This window comes from Macaca fascicularis, chromosome 15 (genome assembly GCF_037993035.2).
Source record: "Macaca fascicularis isolate 582-1 chromosome 15, T2T-MFA8v1.1".
In the NCBI taxonomy this organism is placed as follows: Eukaryota; Metazoa; Chordata; class Mammalia; order Primates; family Cercopithecidae; genus Macaca; species Macaca fascicularis.
In genome coordinates this window covers 55,861,997-55,881,835 of record NC_088389.1, presented here as the reverse complement: position 1 = coordinate 55,881,835, position 19,839 = coordinate 55,861,997, and the positions used below count along the sequence as shown (strand labels likewise).

Below are 19,839 nucleotides of genomic sequence, written 5' to 3'. Positions count from 1 at the left end.
CTCACACCTTAAATTCTACCTAAGTATTTCTAGAATAATTTGTTTATCTTATTTTCTCAAACTCATCAGTTATCTCCTAGTATAAGAAAAAAGACAAACTTCACTTAAAGCATGTTTTTCATTCTCACTTATTTCTAAATGACATGATTGATATATTTCTTCCTGGCTTTACTTATGTCTTCTTTAACAATCAGATAAACACTTGAGATTGAAAATTCATTAAAAATTACTTGCCAGAGGAGAATAATTGCCAATGCTAGGCAGAACAGGACAAATAAGACACTCTTAGATAATTTGCATGGTCCAAACTGTTTTTGATTGTGTTTTAAGCTGGAAGGAAATTCATAAAGAAAGAACTATGCTACTCTAAGTAATTGAGTGGAAATGGTATTTGATTTTGTTTTATTTTCAATGCTGCAATAAAATAATAAAATTGTATTTGATAATACTTTACTTTTTCCCCTGAAAGATTACTATACAAAACTGTATTACTTATAGTGGCATTTTATTTTTCTTTTAGTTTTTGTTTAAATTATTATGTAAACATAATAGTTGTACATATGTATGGGGTACATATAATAAATAATAAATGCTTGATGTGATGGAGTTACCCTTATTTGTTCACTACACACTGTATGCCTGTATAGTATAGTGAGTTTTAAATACAAGAAACCTATGCTGACATTCTTTTTTAGAACCAGAAAAGAAAGAAATATAGTCAGGCCTATATGGTCAGGCCTATATGACAAATAAGATCACATGGGGAAAATCAAACCACATAAATTAAGACCTTACTAACGTTTCCCAGTTTAAAGGAATCCTGCCCCTAGAGAAAATTTTACATATATCATAAGTAGAAGATATGGTACAACTGCAAAATCTCATCTGTAGTTGCCTCTATGATATGCACAGTATATTTTGTATGTGGTTTTGTTTTGGACACTCAGTTGTGGAATGAATGCTAAAGATGGCTAGAGCTTTAGATATCCCGAGAAATAACATTTTAAGCGATAAAAAGATGTATAACACTTGGAAGTTTTATGTTATTGAAAGTGACAGTGATTTCAGAGATTATTTAGACCACCTAACGTAGACGTGATTCTTATATGAAAAACCTAGGCTCTGCTTTTCCTTAAATTTATGTTATTTAAATCATGCGCGGACGATGCATTTTTAATTTTTGTTATCAACATAAAGTAGTAATTTTACATTTCTTCTTTTGTGGTTTCTATTTGGAGCAGTGGTATTCAAATATTAATTATTTCTGGTTCTTAGGGTTAGAGAATTTGAAACTAAGATGAAAGGTGGCATCCAGAGTTGCTCTTCCAAAGCTGGATAACTGGATGAGGTTTCCTGGAGTTGCTGGCCCATCACTTTGGTATACATATATACACATTTGCACATATATACTTGGCTTGAGGTCAGAGGATAGAGTTTGTGCCTAAAAGAAGAGACAAAAAGCTTGGCGGGAAATTCTGGAAAGGACGAAGTCACAGAAAGGACAGGCCCCAAAGTCTACATTTGAAATTTACTCAACTATGTGGTTATCTGTCAATGTATTAATGCTTGGGAGAACACAGAGATTTAGGTAAATGTAGTAACTAGAAGCTGAGAAAGAAAATGGAGTATGTTTAAGCTTCTGCCTAACAAACAGGAGGTATAGATTAGAGTTTGGGTTCAGTCAAGTCAACTGTCTGATGGAACAGAATTCACTTTTCATAGGAACATTATAGAATGCAGAGTATTCACAAATATCGTTTGTAATATTCACTATCTTTAAACATTTTGTACTTTCTAAATTTTCTGGGATGAAAATGAAAACATTTGTTGTGAAATCATTATTTGTGAAATTAATATATTTATATTATTTGTGTAAAATACTATGTATGTGAATTACATTATTTAATTTTATAGTGTTTGTCAGGTTTTTTATTCTGTTCTTTCTGTGTCTGAAACACTTTCTAAAGGTTAATAGTCACAGACATATTAATTTAAATAATACTGGTTTTAAAATGTCAGTATTGTTCAATTTCATTAATCATTAATTTAAGATAAACATATTATTTTTGGAATTATGGTGCTTGGTAAAATCCTGAAATCTACTTTAAAAGCATCAAAACAATTTGATTTTCTGAAATATATATTTTTGGCTCTCATAACTTTGTTTCAGTATGAAGGAATTGACCTCTAGCAGACAAATGCAATCCATTTATAATTCAGCAAATTAAAGCTTAATTACTAGCTTTAACAAAAGAACTATACAAAGCTTAATCATTAGCTTTACTTAAAGATTTATATTGTCAAAGCTATATAAAATTAATAAAAAGTGTTTTGCCTGAAAAGTGGCTGTGGCAGTTCTAAGATCTTTTCTAGGAAAACGACTATATGACTGACCAGAAATGTGTACATTTTACTATATGAATATGGTGCCCCATGGAGTCATGGACATATTCAGTGACTTTGATTCTATGCTAAAGTCAATGAATCTTTAACACAAAACAAAATCAAATTTAGTGACTGTTATTGGCTAAATTGTGCCGCCCACCATTTCATTTGTTGAAGTCCTAACCCCTACTACCTCAGAAAGTGACTTTATTTGAAGATAATCTTTTTTATTTTTATTTTTATTATTATTTTTTTTGAGACAGAGTCTCGGTGCATTGCCCAGACTGGAGTGCAGTGCATGATCTCTCCTCACCATAACCTCTGCCTCCTGGGTTCAAGCGATTCTCATGCCTCAGCCTCCTGAGTAACTGGGATTACAGGTAAGCACCATCATGACCAGCTAATTTTTGTACTTTTAGTAGAGATGGGTTTTCACCATGTTGGCCAGGCTGTTCTTGAACTCCTCTGGCCTCAAGTGATCTGCCCATCTCGCTACCCCAAAGTGCTGGGACTATAGGCATGAGCCACCCCACCTGGCCAGAAGATAGAGTCTTTAAGGAGGTGATTAAGGTTTGGTTCTAGTCCAATATGGCGAGTGTCCCTAAAAGAAGAGATTAAGACACCAACATTCACAGAAATCACATGAATAAGGGAAAAGATGACAGCCACCTACACACCAAGGAAAGAAACCTCTTAAGAAATCAACTCTGCTGGCACCTTCGTGTTGGACTTCTAGCCCCCCGAATTGTGAGATAATGAACTTCTCGTATTCAATTTGTAACCTCCCAAGTACACCTTGCCCACTGCCTAGACAGAGCCGACTTAACAAGAAAGGGGAGTTGCAGTAGAGAAAGAATAATTCACACGGAGTTGACTGTGCAGAAGACTGAAGTTTTGTTATTACTCAAATCAGTCTCTCCAAGTATTTGGGGATCAGAATTTTTAAGAACAACTTGGTGGGTGGAAGGAAGCCGGTGAGCCAGGTGTCCTCATTGGTTAGGTAGGAGATGAAGTCATAAGGAATCGAAGCTGTCCTCTTGCACTGAGTCAATTCTTGGGTGGGGGCTACAAGATTAGATGAGCCAGTTAATACATGTGGGTGGGGCTGATCCATCAAGTGTAGGGTTTGCAAAATATCTCAGGTACTGATTTTAGGAGCAGTTTAGGGAGGGTGAGAATCTTGTGGCCTCTAGCTGCATGACACCTAAATCTTAAGTTCTAGTCTTGTGGCTAATGTTAGTCCTACAAAGGCAGTCTAGTCTCTGGGCAAGAAGGAGGGTTGTTTTGGGAAAGGGTTGTTAACATCTTTGTTTTAAACTACAAACTAAGTTCCTCCCAAAGTTAGTTCAGACTATGCCCAGGAATGAACAGGGACAGCTTAAAGGTTAGAAGCAAGATGGAGTTGGTTAGGTTAACTCTCTTTCACCGTTTAAGTCATAATTTTGCAAAGGTGGTTTTAAAGCTACCTGGTTTGTGGTATTTTGTTACAGCAGCTCTAACAAACGAATACAGTGACTGTTTAAGTAAAGATGCTATTGTGTTTCTATATTCTCATACTTGTGTCTACTAAGGAGCTAGAGATTAGAAAAATTTAAAAATTTGGCCAGGTGCAGTGGGTCACGCCTGTAATCCCAGTACATTGGGAGGCCAAGGCAGGTGGATCATCTGAGATCAGGAGTTCAAGACCAGCCTGGTCAACATAATGAAACGTCATCTCTACTAAAAATTAGCTGAATTTGCTGGGCATGGTGGTGGGTGTCTATAATCTCAGGTACTCTGGAGGCTGAGGCAGGAGAATCACTTGAACCTGGAAGGCAGAGGTTGAAGTGAGCCGAGATTGTGACATTGCACTCCAGCCTGGGTGACAAGCAAAACTCCGTCTGAAAATCAATCAATCAATCAATAAATAAATAAATAGAAGAGAGAGAAAAAGAAAAGTTTAAAAACTGAAAGTCCTTGCAAAGTAGTCATCTATCAAAAGCATAAAAGTGAAATTTTAATATACAAGATGAAAAATATAGCTTAATGTATAAATGTTTACTTAGGGATAAAGTTAAGAGTTAGTATAACCTATATAACACATTAGGAAAGCAATATAACCCATTATTTATGAGTACTTAACGTTGCCACTTGTTATAGTCATGTCCAAAGGCAAGTGAATTACTTTTCTGTGTCATGAATTTCCAGGGATATTGATGAGAACTTACCTTATTTATTATAGAACTAAAACGACAACATATTTACATATTAAGCAACACAGTGTCTGTTGTATATTATTGCTTAAACAATGTTAGTTATTTTTTATCATTTATTCATTTATGAAAGGAAGTATATTAACAGTTATCAGGTTGTTTACTTATAAGATTTGACCAAAGATATATATGAAAAGCCATTATCACTTTTCCAAAATGAATTCTATCTGTTAGCTTTTCATCAAACAGATAAAACATATCACTATCATGTTCCTCTTCAAAGATACCGTATTAGGTTTCTTTGTTGTTGTTGTTGTTGTTTTGCTTTTGTTTTGTTTTTGCAGTGTGAAGCTGATTAGATTACTTCCAGATCTATTTTATGTGTTATTATAATTCTACAAATAATGGGTTTGATTTAAAATATTGTACTAACCACATAATTTTTACTTTCTTCAAGTTCAATTTATTTTCCTAAAAGTTAAAAAAAAGACTTAAAAAAAAAATCCAAAGCCTCTAGTAGCTTACAATTTTACCAGTCTACTTAGTATGATATTTTAAGCATAATTTAGGACATTATTGGAAGATATGCAAAAACATGGGGCAAGTATATCAAAATAAAATAAATATTCAGTAGTTACAAAATTGAGGTTCACTGTTGTGGAACTTGATGAGACCCCAATGTGTAACCAGTTCCAGGAGGGTTATTTTGTTTTGTCTTTATTAATGAAAATAATGGAAAGAATAACAGTTATAGTACAGTAAAAGTTTCATGGGTTTTATAGAGAAGAAGGGATAATTAGGCTCTGAGCTCTTTGGAGCCAATAAGCCATTATCTGGGTTTTGTCTTCAAAAGCAAATTTAGAAAATTTATACAGCAGCAAGTTTAGTCTAAAATATATATATATTTTTAAAAAACTACAAAGAAACCTCTTTTTTTTGAAGCTTTGATAGGGTAAAATAAACCTAGAAGCTGTTTACTATAAAGTTAGTTCCTCTAAAATTTGATAGAGATGGTGGAATACAAATGTAGGCGAGGATATTTTTGTGCCTGAAAGTCTGCAAAAAGTGCAAAAGATACAACAGAGTATTATTTTAGACAGTAATTGATGCTGATATAATAGCAGTATGTCATTAACTTGTCCTCGGGTAATCTAATTCCTGAAATTTTACTCCTTATATGATGTCTCTTGCTTATTCTTAATAAGATTTCCTAATATGAAATCTATCAAGTACTTTAATTTCTGGAACTTAATTTTAACCTATTACTTGTCTTTCTAGTTTCAGTTCAGTCATCATCTCCTTTAAGACATCCTACTTTATTCCTTTAGTCTGGGTCAAGGGCAATTTTTATTTGGTAAAAATTACCATGTGTGTGCCACTGTTGTAGCATTTATCATATTCTAATTTGTGTTGCTTATTAGGCTGTATAACTTGCATGTTTTCATTATCTATGTCTTCTAGCACCATGAGGACAATGTCTGCTTATTTTTCTTCTTTATTAATCTTTATTTGCAATCTTAGCACCTAGAATAGTATTCGCAAGAGAAGGTGCTCAAAATAACTTCAATTAATACATGAACAATTGTGTAGGAATTAGTCCCATTTAGAAAGTACATTTATACATTTCAGAGTTCCACTTCCACCTTATGGAAAATATTAGAATTCAAAGAATAAAAATGTAAGGGAAAATAACCTCCTCTTTCTTAGCAAATCCAAGTATATTATAACACCACAGGGAAGGTCAGAAAGTTCTTCTGTTCTATGTTACTGGACTATTATAGAGTTTACTCTTCAAGTTAATATCAGGCCCTATGATATATCAGAGCAATTTCTGGACTTTGCTACTTGGTATCTTCTTGCAGAGCTTATTATGAAAAGAATGCAGTGTTAGCACAAAGTTCCCCCACAGTGCCAGACTGGGAACCATGGGTTTTATTTTTCAGTGGCACCATGTGAGCAATTCCCCTATGTTGGGAGGTCCCTCTGGACATACACCCTGAAGAGTCTAAGACAGTAGCTAAGTATATGACTGAATATTTCACAATTTTTCTTTCCAAAATAAAACTATGGGAATTTTATGGAGCCTAAAGGGGTTACTAGAGATAAAAATGGCTTTTCCCGTATGAGTCAGAGTGACAAAAATAGCTGACACAAGCAAATGCGGCAGTTGCAAACTGCATGCAAAAGATATTTGATAACACTAAGGATTCTCCACAAGGTAGAAAACTCTGCATACTAGAACATAAGGTAGTTAGATTTGAAACTGAAAACAAAACACAAAAAATAGAAAGTGCTGACAAGACCTATGTTATAAAATGCATAACACAACACAATACTACAACATTATACACTAGACTTCAGTTAACTCCTGTGTAAATGCTGCTTTTAAATCCTGATCTGGCTGCCTTAGAAGGTTCATACGAGGACTAAATAAAATGACAAACGTGCGAACGTAATTTGGAAATGCAAATGACTGTATAAATATGACTTGCCCATGAAGTGGTTAATCATAGACAATAGGTGGGGAAATTAGGGAGGTAATGATAGCTTCATATAAGCCTGGGGAAAGAGGAAGAAACTGGTGTTCTACAGAAACTACTCATGCCCATGCGAATTCTCTACCTCTTTGGGTGATTATCTCTCCCCTGCTTACTACTGTTCAAATGCACTGGACATCAGTAGGTCGTCAAATATGCCTGAGACTTTCCCTCCTCAAGCCTGTAACTCAAGCCCTTCCCACTGCTCATATCACCCTTCACCCAATTATTTACAGGGCTCTATTGTTCTCAGCCCCACCTAAAAGCACTTTGTCAGGGAGAGGTCCTCTCTGACCAATCTGTAGAAAGAAAGATTTCCTTCCCAATTGCTCCTAATTTTCTATGTCAATATCCATTCACTGATTTTTCTTCACTTACCAATATTGATTATAAATACAGAAAATTTAAGAGAAATTTAGCTTGAGTCTCCCTCAGTCCACTATAAGCTTTATAGTGAACATTTCTCTTTTGTTGGTCTTAAGTATCCAGAAAAATTCATAGTGCCTGTCACATAGTAAGTGCGATTAAATAAATGAATACTGTGGTTTCTGGGTAAATTTTTATGATTTCAATTTACCTGTAAATTTGGATGATATAAACTACCTCCATGTTTCTTTCTAAAAATCAACACTCTTAAATACATTGACTATGGAAAGAAATCCTTGTATCCCATTTGTCTCTTAAGATACCTATTTTTGCTACACATTTCACTGTGTAAACAGTAAAGAGCAAATAAAGGAGGCTGGAAAGAATGGAACATGTGCAGAAAAAGAAAGACTGAAAGATCACCAGGTATTGTAACATGGGATTGGTCAGTTGATTAGTATGCAATATTGGGTAAATCATTTAACTCTTTTGAATTATGGTTTATTCAATTATAAAACATAATTGTTGGAATAGATAATTTTAACTTTCTTCGTATCAAAGCCATCCTAGGGGAGTATTTCATTTTATTATATATATATGTGTGTGTGTGTGTGTGTGTGTGTATATATATATATATATATATATATATTTTTTTTTTTTTTTTTTTGAGACAGAGTTTCACTCGTCACCCAGGATAGAGTGCAATAGTGCAATCTCGGCTCACTGCAACCTCTGCCTCCCAGTTTCAAGCTATTCTCCTGCCTCAGCCTCCCAAGTAGCTGAGATTACAGGCACCCACCACAACACGTGGCTAATTTTTGTATTTTTAGTAGAGATGTTTTCACCATAATCGCCAGGCTGATCTCGAACTCCTGATCTCAGGTGATCCACCAGCCTCAGCCTCCCAAAGTGCTGGGATTACAGGCATGAGCCACCACGCCTGGCCCAGTAGGGGAATATTTTTAAAAACTGAGCAAAAAATATTAATTTTGAATTATAGATTTAGACTTGTGTGTTTGAAAGTAATATGATTTATATCTATAATGCATCTTACAATTTCTATGTTATAAAATATATATGAATATATACCTAATATATATAATTACTTATGTATGTGAAAACATCTGTTTAAGAAAAATATACTTAAGAAGTACATATTCTTCAAGTATTCTATAGGCTTGGAGTGGTGCTATAAAATTGCAATAAATACATAACATTAAAATAGCTCGTGATACACTAGGAAAAATGTGTTAATAAAAGTCACATGGTAAAGCACACAAGTTAATGCTACAAAAAAGTGATATTTCAAAAGAATAACAGTTGTTTCGAGATGTTTTACGTCCTTTTTCTGTTTCGTTGCCTTCTAGTGGTTGGTTTGCCAATTCCAACCAAGGAAACATACTTAATGGACTGCTTTGAAATGGATTTTATTAGTTCAGCCCTCTGTAAGCATTCTCATGCATCATTAATATTAGACATTTCAAAGAACTGCTTTCCTTAAACTGTAGATCTTTGGATATAAATTGAAGGCTGTAGTAAATAATTGTCTGACTGTGAAATGAATGCTTGAAGTATATGCGCTCATGAGTTAGCTGAAGTGTATAATTAGGATACACATTTTAGTATGGCTTATTAAATTACAAAACACAAAAAGGCCATTGGAATTTGAATGATTGTAAGGAGTAATGAGATTTGAAAGAGGTTACAATGACAGATAGCATTTATGTTTGATATTTCATGTTCGTAAAATTATACTTGAATTGAGAATTCTGACTGCTTTATGTATATATCAGGCGATATCTATAATAAGGCAAATAAAAGTTTAATTAACTAAGACGTTCTAAACTATTGCAATACCTTTTAGAGTAGCAAAGTATGTGATTGACCAAGTTGAATGAGCATTTCCATTTACATATAAAGTGCAAGAGATTTAAAAATATGCTTTATTGCTTGTATTTGTAAACCTTAAATTTTCGAAAATAATCCTCTGCACCCCAAAATTTATGTTCCTTGACTGTTCTACTCACCTCCCAATTCTGATTTATCACCAGATCAGACTGATGCCATATTTCACAAGAGGCAACTGATCTGTCCACTTTTTTTTTAACCACACCACGACCTCCCTATTCCAAGCCATAAGCATCTCATACTTAGATCATTGTTGTACCCTGCTCACTGGTCTCAAAGGTTTTATTCCTCCACTTCTTCATTCTGCTATTTAATCAGCTGTCAGAGTGATCTTAAAATGTAACTTGGAATGGCTCTTCCTAGCTGTTCTTGTATGGGACTTAAGTTCACATCACTTTATTGCGCTCTTGTAAGCAACTTATACAGCATTTGCAGTACTCCTCTAGCTCCATAGTAAATGACTTCTAAGCACCATGCAGAATAACAGTTCTTTAACTGTTCTTCCTTATGTAATTTGCACAGAAACCCTGAGAGGTAGATGTTATTAGATCCACTATGTGTATGAGGAAATTGAGGTTTGTAAGTCACATGACAGGTCTCATCTGAGTAGTGACAAAAGCTAGAATCCATGTATAGAGAGTTGTGACCCCAAAACCCATTAACTTTCTATTGTATCATTAGAAACATAAGGATCCCAGTAAATCAGGTGAGCCTCCCTTTGAATTTATGTTTCTCCTTCCCCAACCATCAACATTGATCCAATATTTACTCATATCAGCTTGTCTGAATATGTTATGCTCGATAGTAGGTAGAAAATAACAGGTGAAGTGCTAGCCCAAAAAAGCAGTCAAATGGATCTTTCTCTTCTCTTCTCACCCCTGATTACTATCCTGTGATGACTCGTTATTGCGTGATAAGCCTCCAAGCTTCTCATGCCATTAAATCACTACATTGCTGCCAGGTTTTGCTCAAAAGAATGAATATCCATTTCTCTTTGTCATTTGGTGCCATGTGTCATTGTCTCAGACTTGACTGGAAGAGAGTTGGACTTGTGCACTTTTAATACTTCTGCCCTGCTGTGGAATCTTGAGAGCTCATATCAAGTTTCTAATAGCTACATTATGTCTTGAAAATAATAGTTGGTCTCATAAAAAATCCTCTCTCCTCATTACGTTTTTAAGTTACAAAGGCTGTAAGGATATTATATTAGTAATATTGTTCTTGGACAGTTATGACTACTGAGGGGAACTCAGCCAAAATATACCCAGCCTCTCCCATGTACCTGGCAAGAATAGTATATAAAAAGCAAGACTGTATCTGCTTGTCAAATATCTATGACTTTGAGATTATCAAGAATATGAGATATTTGTAGTTCATTACTTGGCTTGTGTCCCAAGTCTATCTCTTTGTGGCCTCTATAGCCAGTAAGTACTGGATCACACTGTCTTCTGTAGTCTTGCCCATTCTGTGGATTGGAACATGGTCACTCTACACACTGCGTCTTTCCCGGTTTGTTTTCCAGGTCCATCCTCTGGGGCTTTTGTGTATGCTACAGCCAGTCATATCATAGAACAAAGATCACCTAGTTTACCCTGTGGAATGAACTGGGGAAAAATTTGCTGATAGGACACATTATAGTAAAAGCTCTAGAAGGGCACAAAGGCCTAAGTATATAGTGGCAACTCTGTTTTTCCAAAGGAGTCTCTTTTAGTTTAAATAAGATTCTAAAGTCTGGGGCATAACTTCTACAAAACCTATGATGATAATGGACTCCACAATTCATGTCTTGTTCGTGAAATAGCTTCTGAGGAACCATCCCATGGGTGTAACATTCAGCTCTGCCAAATCACATTCTCCCAGAGGGAATGATTGGACTCTGAGGCTACCTGTCAAGTTTTTCCAAACTTAAAGTTTTCCCACTACCCTTCATCATGTTCAAACTTTCCACCTTCCTTCCAGTTTCTGTCCTCTACTCCAAATTAAGTCTTCTAATCTTCACTCAGGGATGGACTTTGGGGAGGTGCTAAGCCTTTGTTACCCTTGAGAAGGGTCTACTATGATGCCATAGGCAATAGGCTTAGCTCCTTTATCTATTGTAAATTATTAAAGAAATTATCCCCATCACACTTACTAAAAGCAATAAGAGACATTCTAATATAGCTAGGGTATTTCATTCTAGTTTAAATATATTTATTCTTCTTCTTCCCAGTGTAATTATGAGTAATGCCTCCTTTCGGTTTCAAAAAAAAAATTGACAAAGTATGATCACATTTTCTACATCTACAATCTCTACTTCAAGGTACTAGACCATTTCTTACAACTCTCTGAACCTGATGAATTCTGTAACAACATATGCCACTACCCCACCATTCTCCTTGCATATAACTTTCTCGTCTCCTCCAGCTGTATTGGCACCTTTCATACACCATCGGTATATAAATTATGGTTGTTGATTTGTTTCCTTCTAACAACAACAACAAAAAACCAAACATGTATGTGTTTGAAATGTTTTATATATTTATATGAAATGTTATGTGTGTATATAAAATGTTATATATGATATATATATGCATACATATCATAAATTTTGTTTTTTAAAATATCTATAGAGAGAGAAAGAAAAGGAGTGAAAATTGACTGTATTGTATTGTGATATAGACTTCATCAATAGACTGGTCCTCCCTCCTTCCCTCCTGTTTCCTTTCTTACTTTTAAAAATGGTGAACTTTGAATTTAAGTTTTATATTGGTAAAAAGTAACTTGGATCAAATCAGTTCCTTTGCTCAAAGACCTTCACGCCTGACCATCCCAATGCAGTCCATGAGGTTCTGTGTAATATGACTCATTACATAAATTCTCTTTTATGTTTGATTACATGGAATTCATGTCCTTTTTATGCTCCAGCAGAGGGAGGTTCTTTCAGTTCCTTGGTACACCAAGCTACTCTATGTCCCAGAACTGATTATTTCTCTCATGTTCTAGACTTTACTTTTGTAAATCTTATACCTGAAAGGCCATTCAGGTAAGCCTTATCAGCCTCCTTTATCATCAATGATTCTTGCTTTCACTTTCCATGTTTTCAAAGCTTAATTTTCCCCGACACTTAATTGGATTGCATGGAGATAAACACAGAAATGTTTATTCAACATCTTTGTCACATTTTGAATCCCGAGCACTTAGGTATGGTAGAGATTTCTGCCCAAAGTCTCAGAAGGTGGAGCTTTTAAGTAGTTTTAATAATTTTTTCCCCTCAATTAGGAAGGCTCAAACTCAGTCCATACTGAAACAGGAGAATTCCCTGATTCCCCTCTCAGGCATGTGACAGGGGTGTGGCTCACCTGCTCCATCACCCAGCAACTCAAACCCGTGCTGGGAAAAAGCAGGTGGGCAGGTGCAGAGGCCAGTCTTCTGGGCTCTAGTCTTGTGGTAATGTGTAGGGAAGGGTGCCTGCAACCCCAGTGTTACAAAGCTCTTTCAGCTCTGCCATCTGCAGATGGTGTGAGTGTTAATTAGCTCAATGAACCCTCTTCCTTATCGATAGCAAGGGCAGAGGGACAGTGTGACTGCTTTCTGTATCCTGAGCTGTTGCCCAGCATACTGAAAGAATCGGATCACTCGTGGGCTCCAAGAATGAGTGCAAGGTTTTATTGAGTGGTGGAGGTGGCTCTCAGTGAAATGGATGGGGAGCCAGAAGGTGGGAATGGAGTGCGAAGGTGATCTTCCTCTGGAGTCTGACTGTTCTCGGCTTATGTTCAGATGCCTCTTCCCTCCTTCTCTGCCATGACACCCCACCATTCTCCGCTGCTCGGTTCCTCTGCTGCTCGGTTCCTCTGCTGCTTTTGATGTTCAGCTGTTTGTGTGTGTGTCCACTAAGGTCTAGGGTTTTCCCCCTCTTTGATCTTGAAATTACATATGTTTTTATTTCTCCTCGATAGGAGTTGATGTCTTTTGATACCTCACCACCGACCTCATTTTTACCTCATTTGCTAGGTCTTAGCACTTTGCTAGTACTCTTAAAAAGTAATTCAATTGACTCATTTCACTGCTAATATCTTGTTATAGACACAGTCTATATATGTGGTAACTATACTGAAATCTAATATACAATTTTACCTATCTTTAATAAACTATTAGGTTATTTTTTTGTAATGCTATCATCTTAGTATTAGCTGCTAAGCATCTTATGTGACCAGATATCAATAAATTATTTCTCTTCTCTGCTTGAAGTTTCAAATTAGAAACACATTTGAGTGATGAAGCTAGAGCTATTTTACAAAGTTGACTGCTATTATTGGATTGATGAATTTTAAGATGTGGATATATGTGAGAAACTCACCCAACAGATTTCACTGGTTTCTAGGTAAAAAATTGATGTCAAATAAGGAAAGGAGGTAGGAGTAGTAGTAATTGAATATTATAAGGAATTTTCTCTGTCTCTCATTTTGTTTCCAGATAGCCTTTATCTTTTAAATTAAACTCATGTATAAAATCATATATTAGCTCCAGAATTATTGAAATATACACTCATAATTTCCATGAGTTGTCAAAATTTTTGTGATTTCTAAGCCTTAGCCTTTTCAATTTGTATTTTAAATTCTAGGATAATGATTGGTGAATATATTTGTATCTTGTTAAAAAAAAAAACCAGATACTCTACAAAGAACAACTGTTAGATATGTTGATGAAAACTATTATGTCTTTAGAAGGCATTGGTTAAATATGAAAAACAACCTGGAAAGAAAAAAGACATCTTTCATTTTAGAAATCAGCTTTTATTTAACGAAACAAAATATTGTATTTTAACATCACTTCTATTGGCACACCTTGGGATAAAAAAACCAAACATGACATATGTTTGTTTTCATTTACTTCATTTATTCAAATAATCTTTCATATTCCACAAAAATATATAGTATATTTCTTCAAAAGATTCTATGTTAGGTAGAATTGTCTCCTAGAATTTTGATTTTTTTTTTTCTGTTATGATTGTCTGTTAAATATCCTAACAGATTTTCATCGGTGTATAAGGAAGTTTTAAATTTGTGTTACAATTTACCTTGAATAAAACTTTGTGAGTGAAATCCCTAAGTTTATCAACAAAGGGACCACTTAAAGATCTCTGAACCTCCTCTCTTCAGTCTTCCCCTCTCTGAATCCTCAGCAACTCCTCCCAAACTCAATTGTCTGTCCCTTTCTCTGTCTTTAATGTATTGGTGTCTGAAAAGGGCTTCCAGCAGGGCGAGGTGGCTCACGCCTGTAATTCCACCACTTTGGGAGGCCTAGGCAGGTGAATCGCTCGAGGTCAGGAGTTTGAGACCAGCCTGGCCAAGAGTGTGAAACTCAGTCTGTCTCTACTAAAAATACACACACACAAAATACAAAAATTAGCCAGGAGCGGTGGTACACCACTGGGGAGGCTGAGGTACGAGAGAATCGCTTGAACCTGGGAGGCAGAGGTTGCAGTGAGCAGAGATCATGCCACTGCTCTCCAGCCTGGGCGACAAAGTGAGACTCAGTTTCAACAAAACAAAGACCTCAATAAACAAAGAAAAAAAGGGCTTCCAGGTGCAAAGCCTCCAATATCATAAAGGATAATTTTGTTTGTTTTCTTTCTTAGGCACTACAGTTGTACTGCTATCCAGTATCTGAAAATAAATGTTTCATATATTTTATTCAGTTTTCTAGTTGTTTATGATGGGAAGGTTAGTCTGATAATTAGTTTTTCTCATGACAAGCTGTAAAACACCATGAACGTTAATACTGGAAAATTTAATTTGTATAAAACTGTTTTATTACTTCTAAGAAAAAAATCAAAATGATTTTTAATTGGATTAATTTCTTTTTTAAAGTATACTGCACCATAAAAAGTGAGTTTTACTTTTTTCTTTAAAAGTTAAATATTGTAGTGCTAATAAATTACAGAATCATGTGAACTAACAATGTATTTTTATCTTGTTCTGCACTTTAAAGTGAATGGCTTTAATAATTCTGGTTTTATATGATTGTTGGAATGTTAGTTTGAGATTAGAATTTATTTTTCTTAAGAAAATATTTTAGGAATATTAAGAGAAATTTCATTTTTTCTAATGTCCTCTCAGCATCATTTTTCTCTATTACACTACTGCTTTACTAAACCATTCTGGTATTCCTGAAATAAATTCTGCTTGATAAAAAGTCACTTACTATTTTTTAATAACTAAGAGCTAGTATTTTATTTTGGAATATTTGCAACTATATTCACAACTGAAATGAGCTCATATTTTTATAATGATACATGGTTGTGGAATAGAGTTACATTGTTTTGCAAAATGGGTAGTGGAATTGTCCATTTGTCTATCCTTTACTTTTACAAAATTTATATGGAAATAATAGAATAATTTATTTCTTTGGAAGAGTTTTGCCTGGGTGTGTTAACTCATGCTTGTAATCCCAGCAGATTGCTTGAGCCCAGGAGTTCAAAACGAACCTGGGAAACATAGCAAAACCCCATCTCTACAAAAAGTACAAGATTTATACTGGCATGGTGGAGTATGACTGTAGTTCCAACTACTTGGCAGGCTGAGGTAGGGGTATCGCTTTAGCTGGGAAGGCTGAGGTTGAGGTTGCAGTGAGCCGAGATTGTGCCACTGCATTCCATCCTGGGTGACAGAACAAGACCCTGTCTCAAAAACAAAATGCATTTTGACACACATATACACTTGTGAAATCATCACCACAATTAAGATAGCATCCACACATCATCTTGTTCATTTGCAATCCCTCACTTTCTCTCTTCCTCCTTCTCTGCAGGCAACCCTTGGTCTCCTTTCTGTTACTATGGATTAGCTTGTGCTTTCTAAAGTTTTACATAAATATTACTATGCATTTTAAATTACTTTTAACACAACATAGTTATTTTGAGATTTATCCATGTTGTCCATATTTTATTATTTTCATTGCTGATTAGTAGTATTTCATTCCATAGATATATTACAATTAGTACTACTGAAAGAATTTTGTTTTGTTGAGTTTTTGGCTATTTATTATGAAAAAGCTTCTGTGAATATATGTATGCAAGTTGGTGTGTGGGCATATGCTGTCATTTCTCTCCGGTGAATACTTAAGAGTAGAGTGCTGGGTCATAGCATAGGTGTATGTTTAACTTTTACATTGACTTCTAACCTGTTTTTACAAAGTGGTTGTATTGATTTAGATTTCCATCAGCAGCGTATAAGAATTGCAGTTGTTCCAGGTCCTTGCTAACACTTGCAAGGGTGTGTGTGGGATGTTTGTGGTAGCATCTGATTGTGGTTTTCATTTGCATTTACTGGATAATTTTTTATAGGTGTGTTGCTCACTCCTATTCCTCTTTTGTTGAAGCATTTGTTAGATGTTTTGAAAACTTTTATTTTTTTTCTAATAATTGAGTTGAAGAGTTTATGTTTTTTAAATGAAAGTTATTTGTTGGATATATGTTTAGCAAAGATTGTTTCCCAGTCTGTGACTTGTCTTATCATTTTTGTAATAGTTATCTTTGAGAATTGTTTTTTGATGAAGTTTAATGTGTTGATTTTTTATAGTTTGTTTTAGATTTTTTTTCCTTTTTTTTTTTAATTTTAGATGAAGTTGAAGGACAACTCTTGTTGTCCAGGCTGGAGTACAATGGCACAATCTTGGCTCACTGCAACCTTCGCCTCCCAGGTTCAAGCAGTTCTCCTGCATCAGCCTCCCAAATAGCTGTGATTACAATCATGTGCCATGACACTCGAGTAATTTTGTATTTTTTAGTAGAAATGGGATTTCTCCATGTTGGTCAGGCTGGTCTCGAACTCCTGATCTCAGGTGATCCATAGGCCTTGACCTCCCAAAGTGCTAAGATTACAGGTGTGAGTTTTAGTTTTTTTAATAATTTTTTTTTAGCTGCCTCCTGGGCTCAAGCGATTCTCCTGCCTCACCTGCCAGACTAGCTCAGACTACAGGTGTACACCACCATGCTCAGCCAATTTTTTGTGTTTTTTTTTTTTTTGTATTTTAAAGACAGGGTTTCACCATGTTGCCCAGGCTAGTCTCAAACTCCTGAGCTCAGACAATCTGAATTCCTTGGCCTCCCAAAGTGCTAGGATTACAGGAATGAGCCACTGCCTCTGGCTGTTTGTTTGTTTTTTACATATAGTTGTTAAAATGATTATCTTTACCCATTAAAACAGCCTTTTAGGGTTTATTTTTTCCTGGATTTTGGCAAGTTTCCTTAAGTACTCAAGCTCAGTACTCAGCTTGAGACTAATGGGGAACTCTCCTGGGTGCTCTCTCCCTCTTCATTTGAGCTAGATCTATAGATTTCTCATTTCTGGTACTCTGCTCAGCAAACTGAGGCCATTTTGGCCAACCCAAATTCTTAACACTTTTTTTAAATTTTCAGTCTCTGTTTGGGTTTCCTTTGCCTGCACCCCATCCTGGAAATGCTCCAGGAAGTGAGCTGAAACCATGATGGGACTCACCACGTTTGTTTTCTTCTCATACGAGTTACACTTCTGCATTTCCTCTTGTCCAGTATCTGCAAATTATTGCTTCACATATTTTGTTTAGTTTGCTTTTAGTAGTTTAGTTGGGAAGGGTCAGTGTTACTCCATCGTGGCAGAAAACAGAATTGACCTAAAAAACAAAATTCATTATCAAATTGGTTTTATACCTAATGTTAAGACAATAACTTTACTAGATAATTTATAGATAATAACACTTCTAAATTCTTCCATGATTACTTGTGTTAAAGTGTGTCCTCAGCCAAAAGACAAAATGGACTCCCTATGGCTAACTGAAGTGCTCAAAGTTCAAACAGAAGTAGGCAGCCATAGCGAGGTGAGGGACTTCTCATGTACTCTGTTCTCAGAAAGATGTAAAAGTGTTACAGGATCTCCCTTTGCACAGTCAAGCCAAACCACTTCCTTTTGTCTGCAGCAAGATAAACTACAGCCAGAAACACCTCCTCACTCCCACACACAGGACCTTTGACAGAAACATCTTATACTGACTTATGGTTTGGGGCTTAGAAACCAGGTTATCAGAGCCTGACTATTTAGAAAAATTTGAGCAGAACACATTTGAATTCTTCGTTTGTATGAATGCACCTGGTTGGGAATGAAGGCAAGAACTTCCCTTATTTAACCCAGACCTTTCCTTTGTTCTTTGGAGAGCACACTTTCACTTGTACTGAAGACTGTTTCTTCCCAATCTGCAGATTAGTTTTTATAGAAACTAAAGCTCTACCTTTTTCCTCCACAGATCTCATGGTCTTTTCTTAACATTTCTTGGTGATGAGGATGGGATTTGAAGTGGCACCCTAGCTTCTTCCCAACACTCCTGGACCAATGCATTTGCACCTGCAAGAACCTCTTGAGCTCACTTATCTTCCTGGCTGCACTGGGGAGAAAAGAGGTAAGGCCCCTTGGACCCAAGATCTTCTGATCTTAGGATGAGGTTTCTGGCACTTTATTTTTTTAGTGATTCTTCCCACCCGGTCCCACAGGTTACCCATTGGTGGAGTATACCCATACTTTGTTGTGTACACTCACACCCTGGGGTACTCTCATGCTTTCTAGGGTATGCTCACACTTCAGTTTTGCGAGGACACTTGCTCTTCAGTTGCACTCAAAGGGTGAGTGCATAAGGTGAGTCTATTCCTGGGAGTACATTTTTTTTTTTTCAGGGGATTTTTGGGATTGCCTCTTCCAACTCTCTTCAGGAAACATCTGTAAACATTTATTCTAAACCTAGAAAATTATACTCTTCGCTTTCCATGAAGAGGCAGCTGGATCAAGTTGCAATTAAAATAAATCTCAAATTGTCTGCTTTGAGTGCCCTGAAGGACTGACAAAATAGCAATCCATCCTGTGGTCTATTGGCTAAAATTCTGTGCTTTCCTGGCTGTGGCACAGGTTGGATTTCTGATCAAGCAATCAAACCCATTTTTTAAAACTGTTTGTATGACTCTTGACCTTTTGGTGTACCCTTTTGTTATTGATCCTTTCCCTTTCCAGTGGAAACTTTTGACTTCCAGTCTTCTCCATCTGAGGTGCATGTGGGGTTTTGGGGTCTTTAAGTATAGGTGCTCTGCTAAGAAGCAGCTGGGCCCTAAACAATATGGCTGGACAGTCGTGAGTTATATCCCTTTGAAACTACTAAGACTTTTTTCTCTTTGAACTCCCTTTGGGTGGTTCTAGATCTTGTAAGGACTACTTTATACATCTTTGGAGATGCCTAGTTCATCTTTAGTTTTGTCATAATGTTGGTTAAGATGATTCACTTGAAAAGATACTTTTGTTTTTTTAAAAAAAACTAGATAAAGTATTTATAAAATATAGGGCCAGGCATGATGGCTTGTGCCTGTAATCCCAGCACTTTGGGAGGCCGAGGCAGGTGGATCACGAGGTCAGGAGCTCTTGGACAGCCTGGCCAACATGGTGAAACCTCGTTTC

General features: G+C 35.9%; 1 long non-coding RNA gene across 1 annotated transcript in view; it reads left to right on the top strand.

Annotated features, from left to right (window-relative positions):
* LOC135967401 (uncharacterized) overlaps positions 1-18,799 on the top strand; it is a 503,457-nt gene extending 484,658 nt beyond the window's left edge. Inside the window, exon 4 of the long non-coding RNA XR_010581490.2 lies at positions 18,647-18,799. This is a non-coding gene — a long non-coding RNA (uncharacterized lncRNA). The remainder of the gene's footprint in view (positions 1-18,646) is intronic.
* The last annotated feature ends 1,040 nt before the right edge of the window (positions 18,800-19,839 follow it).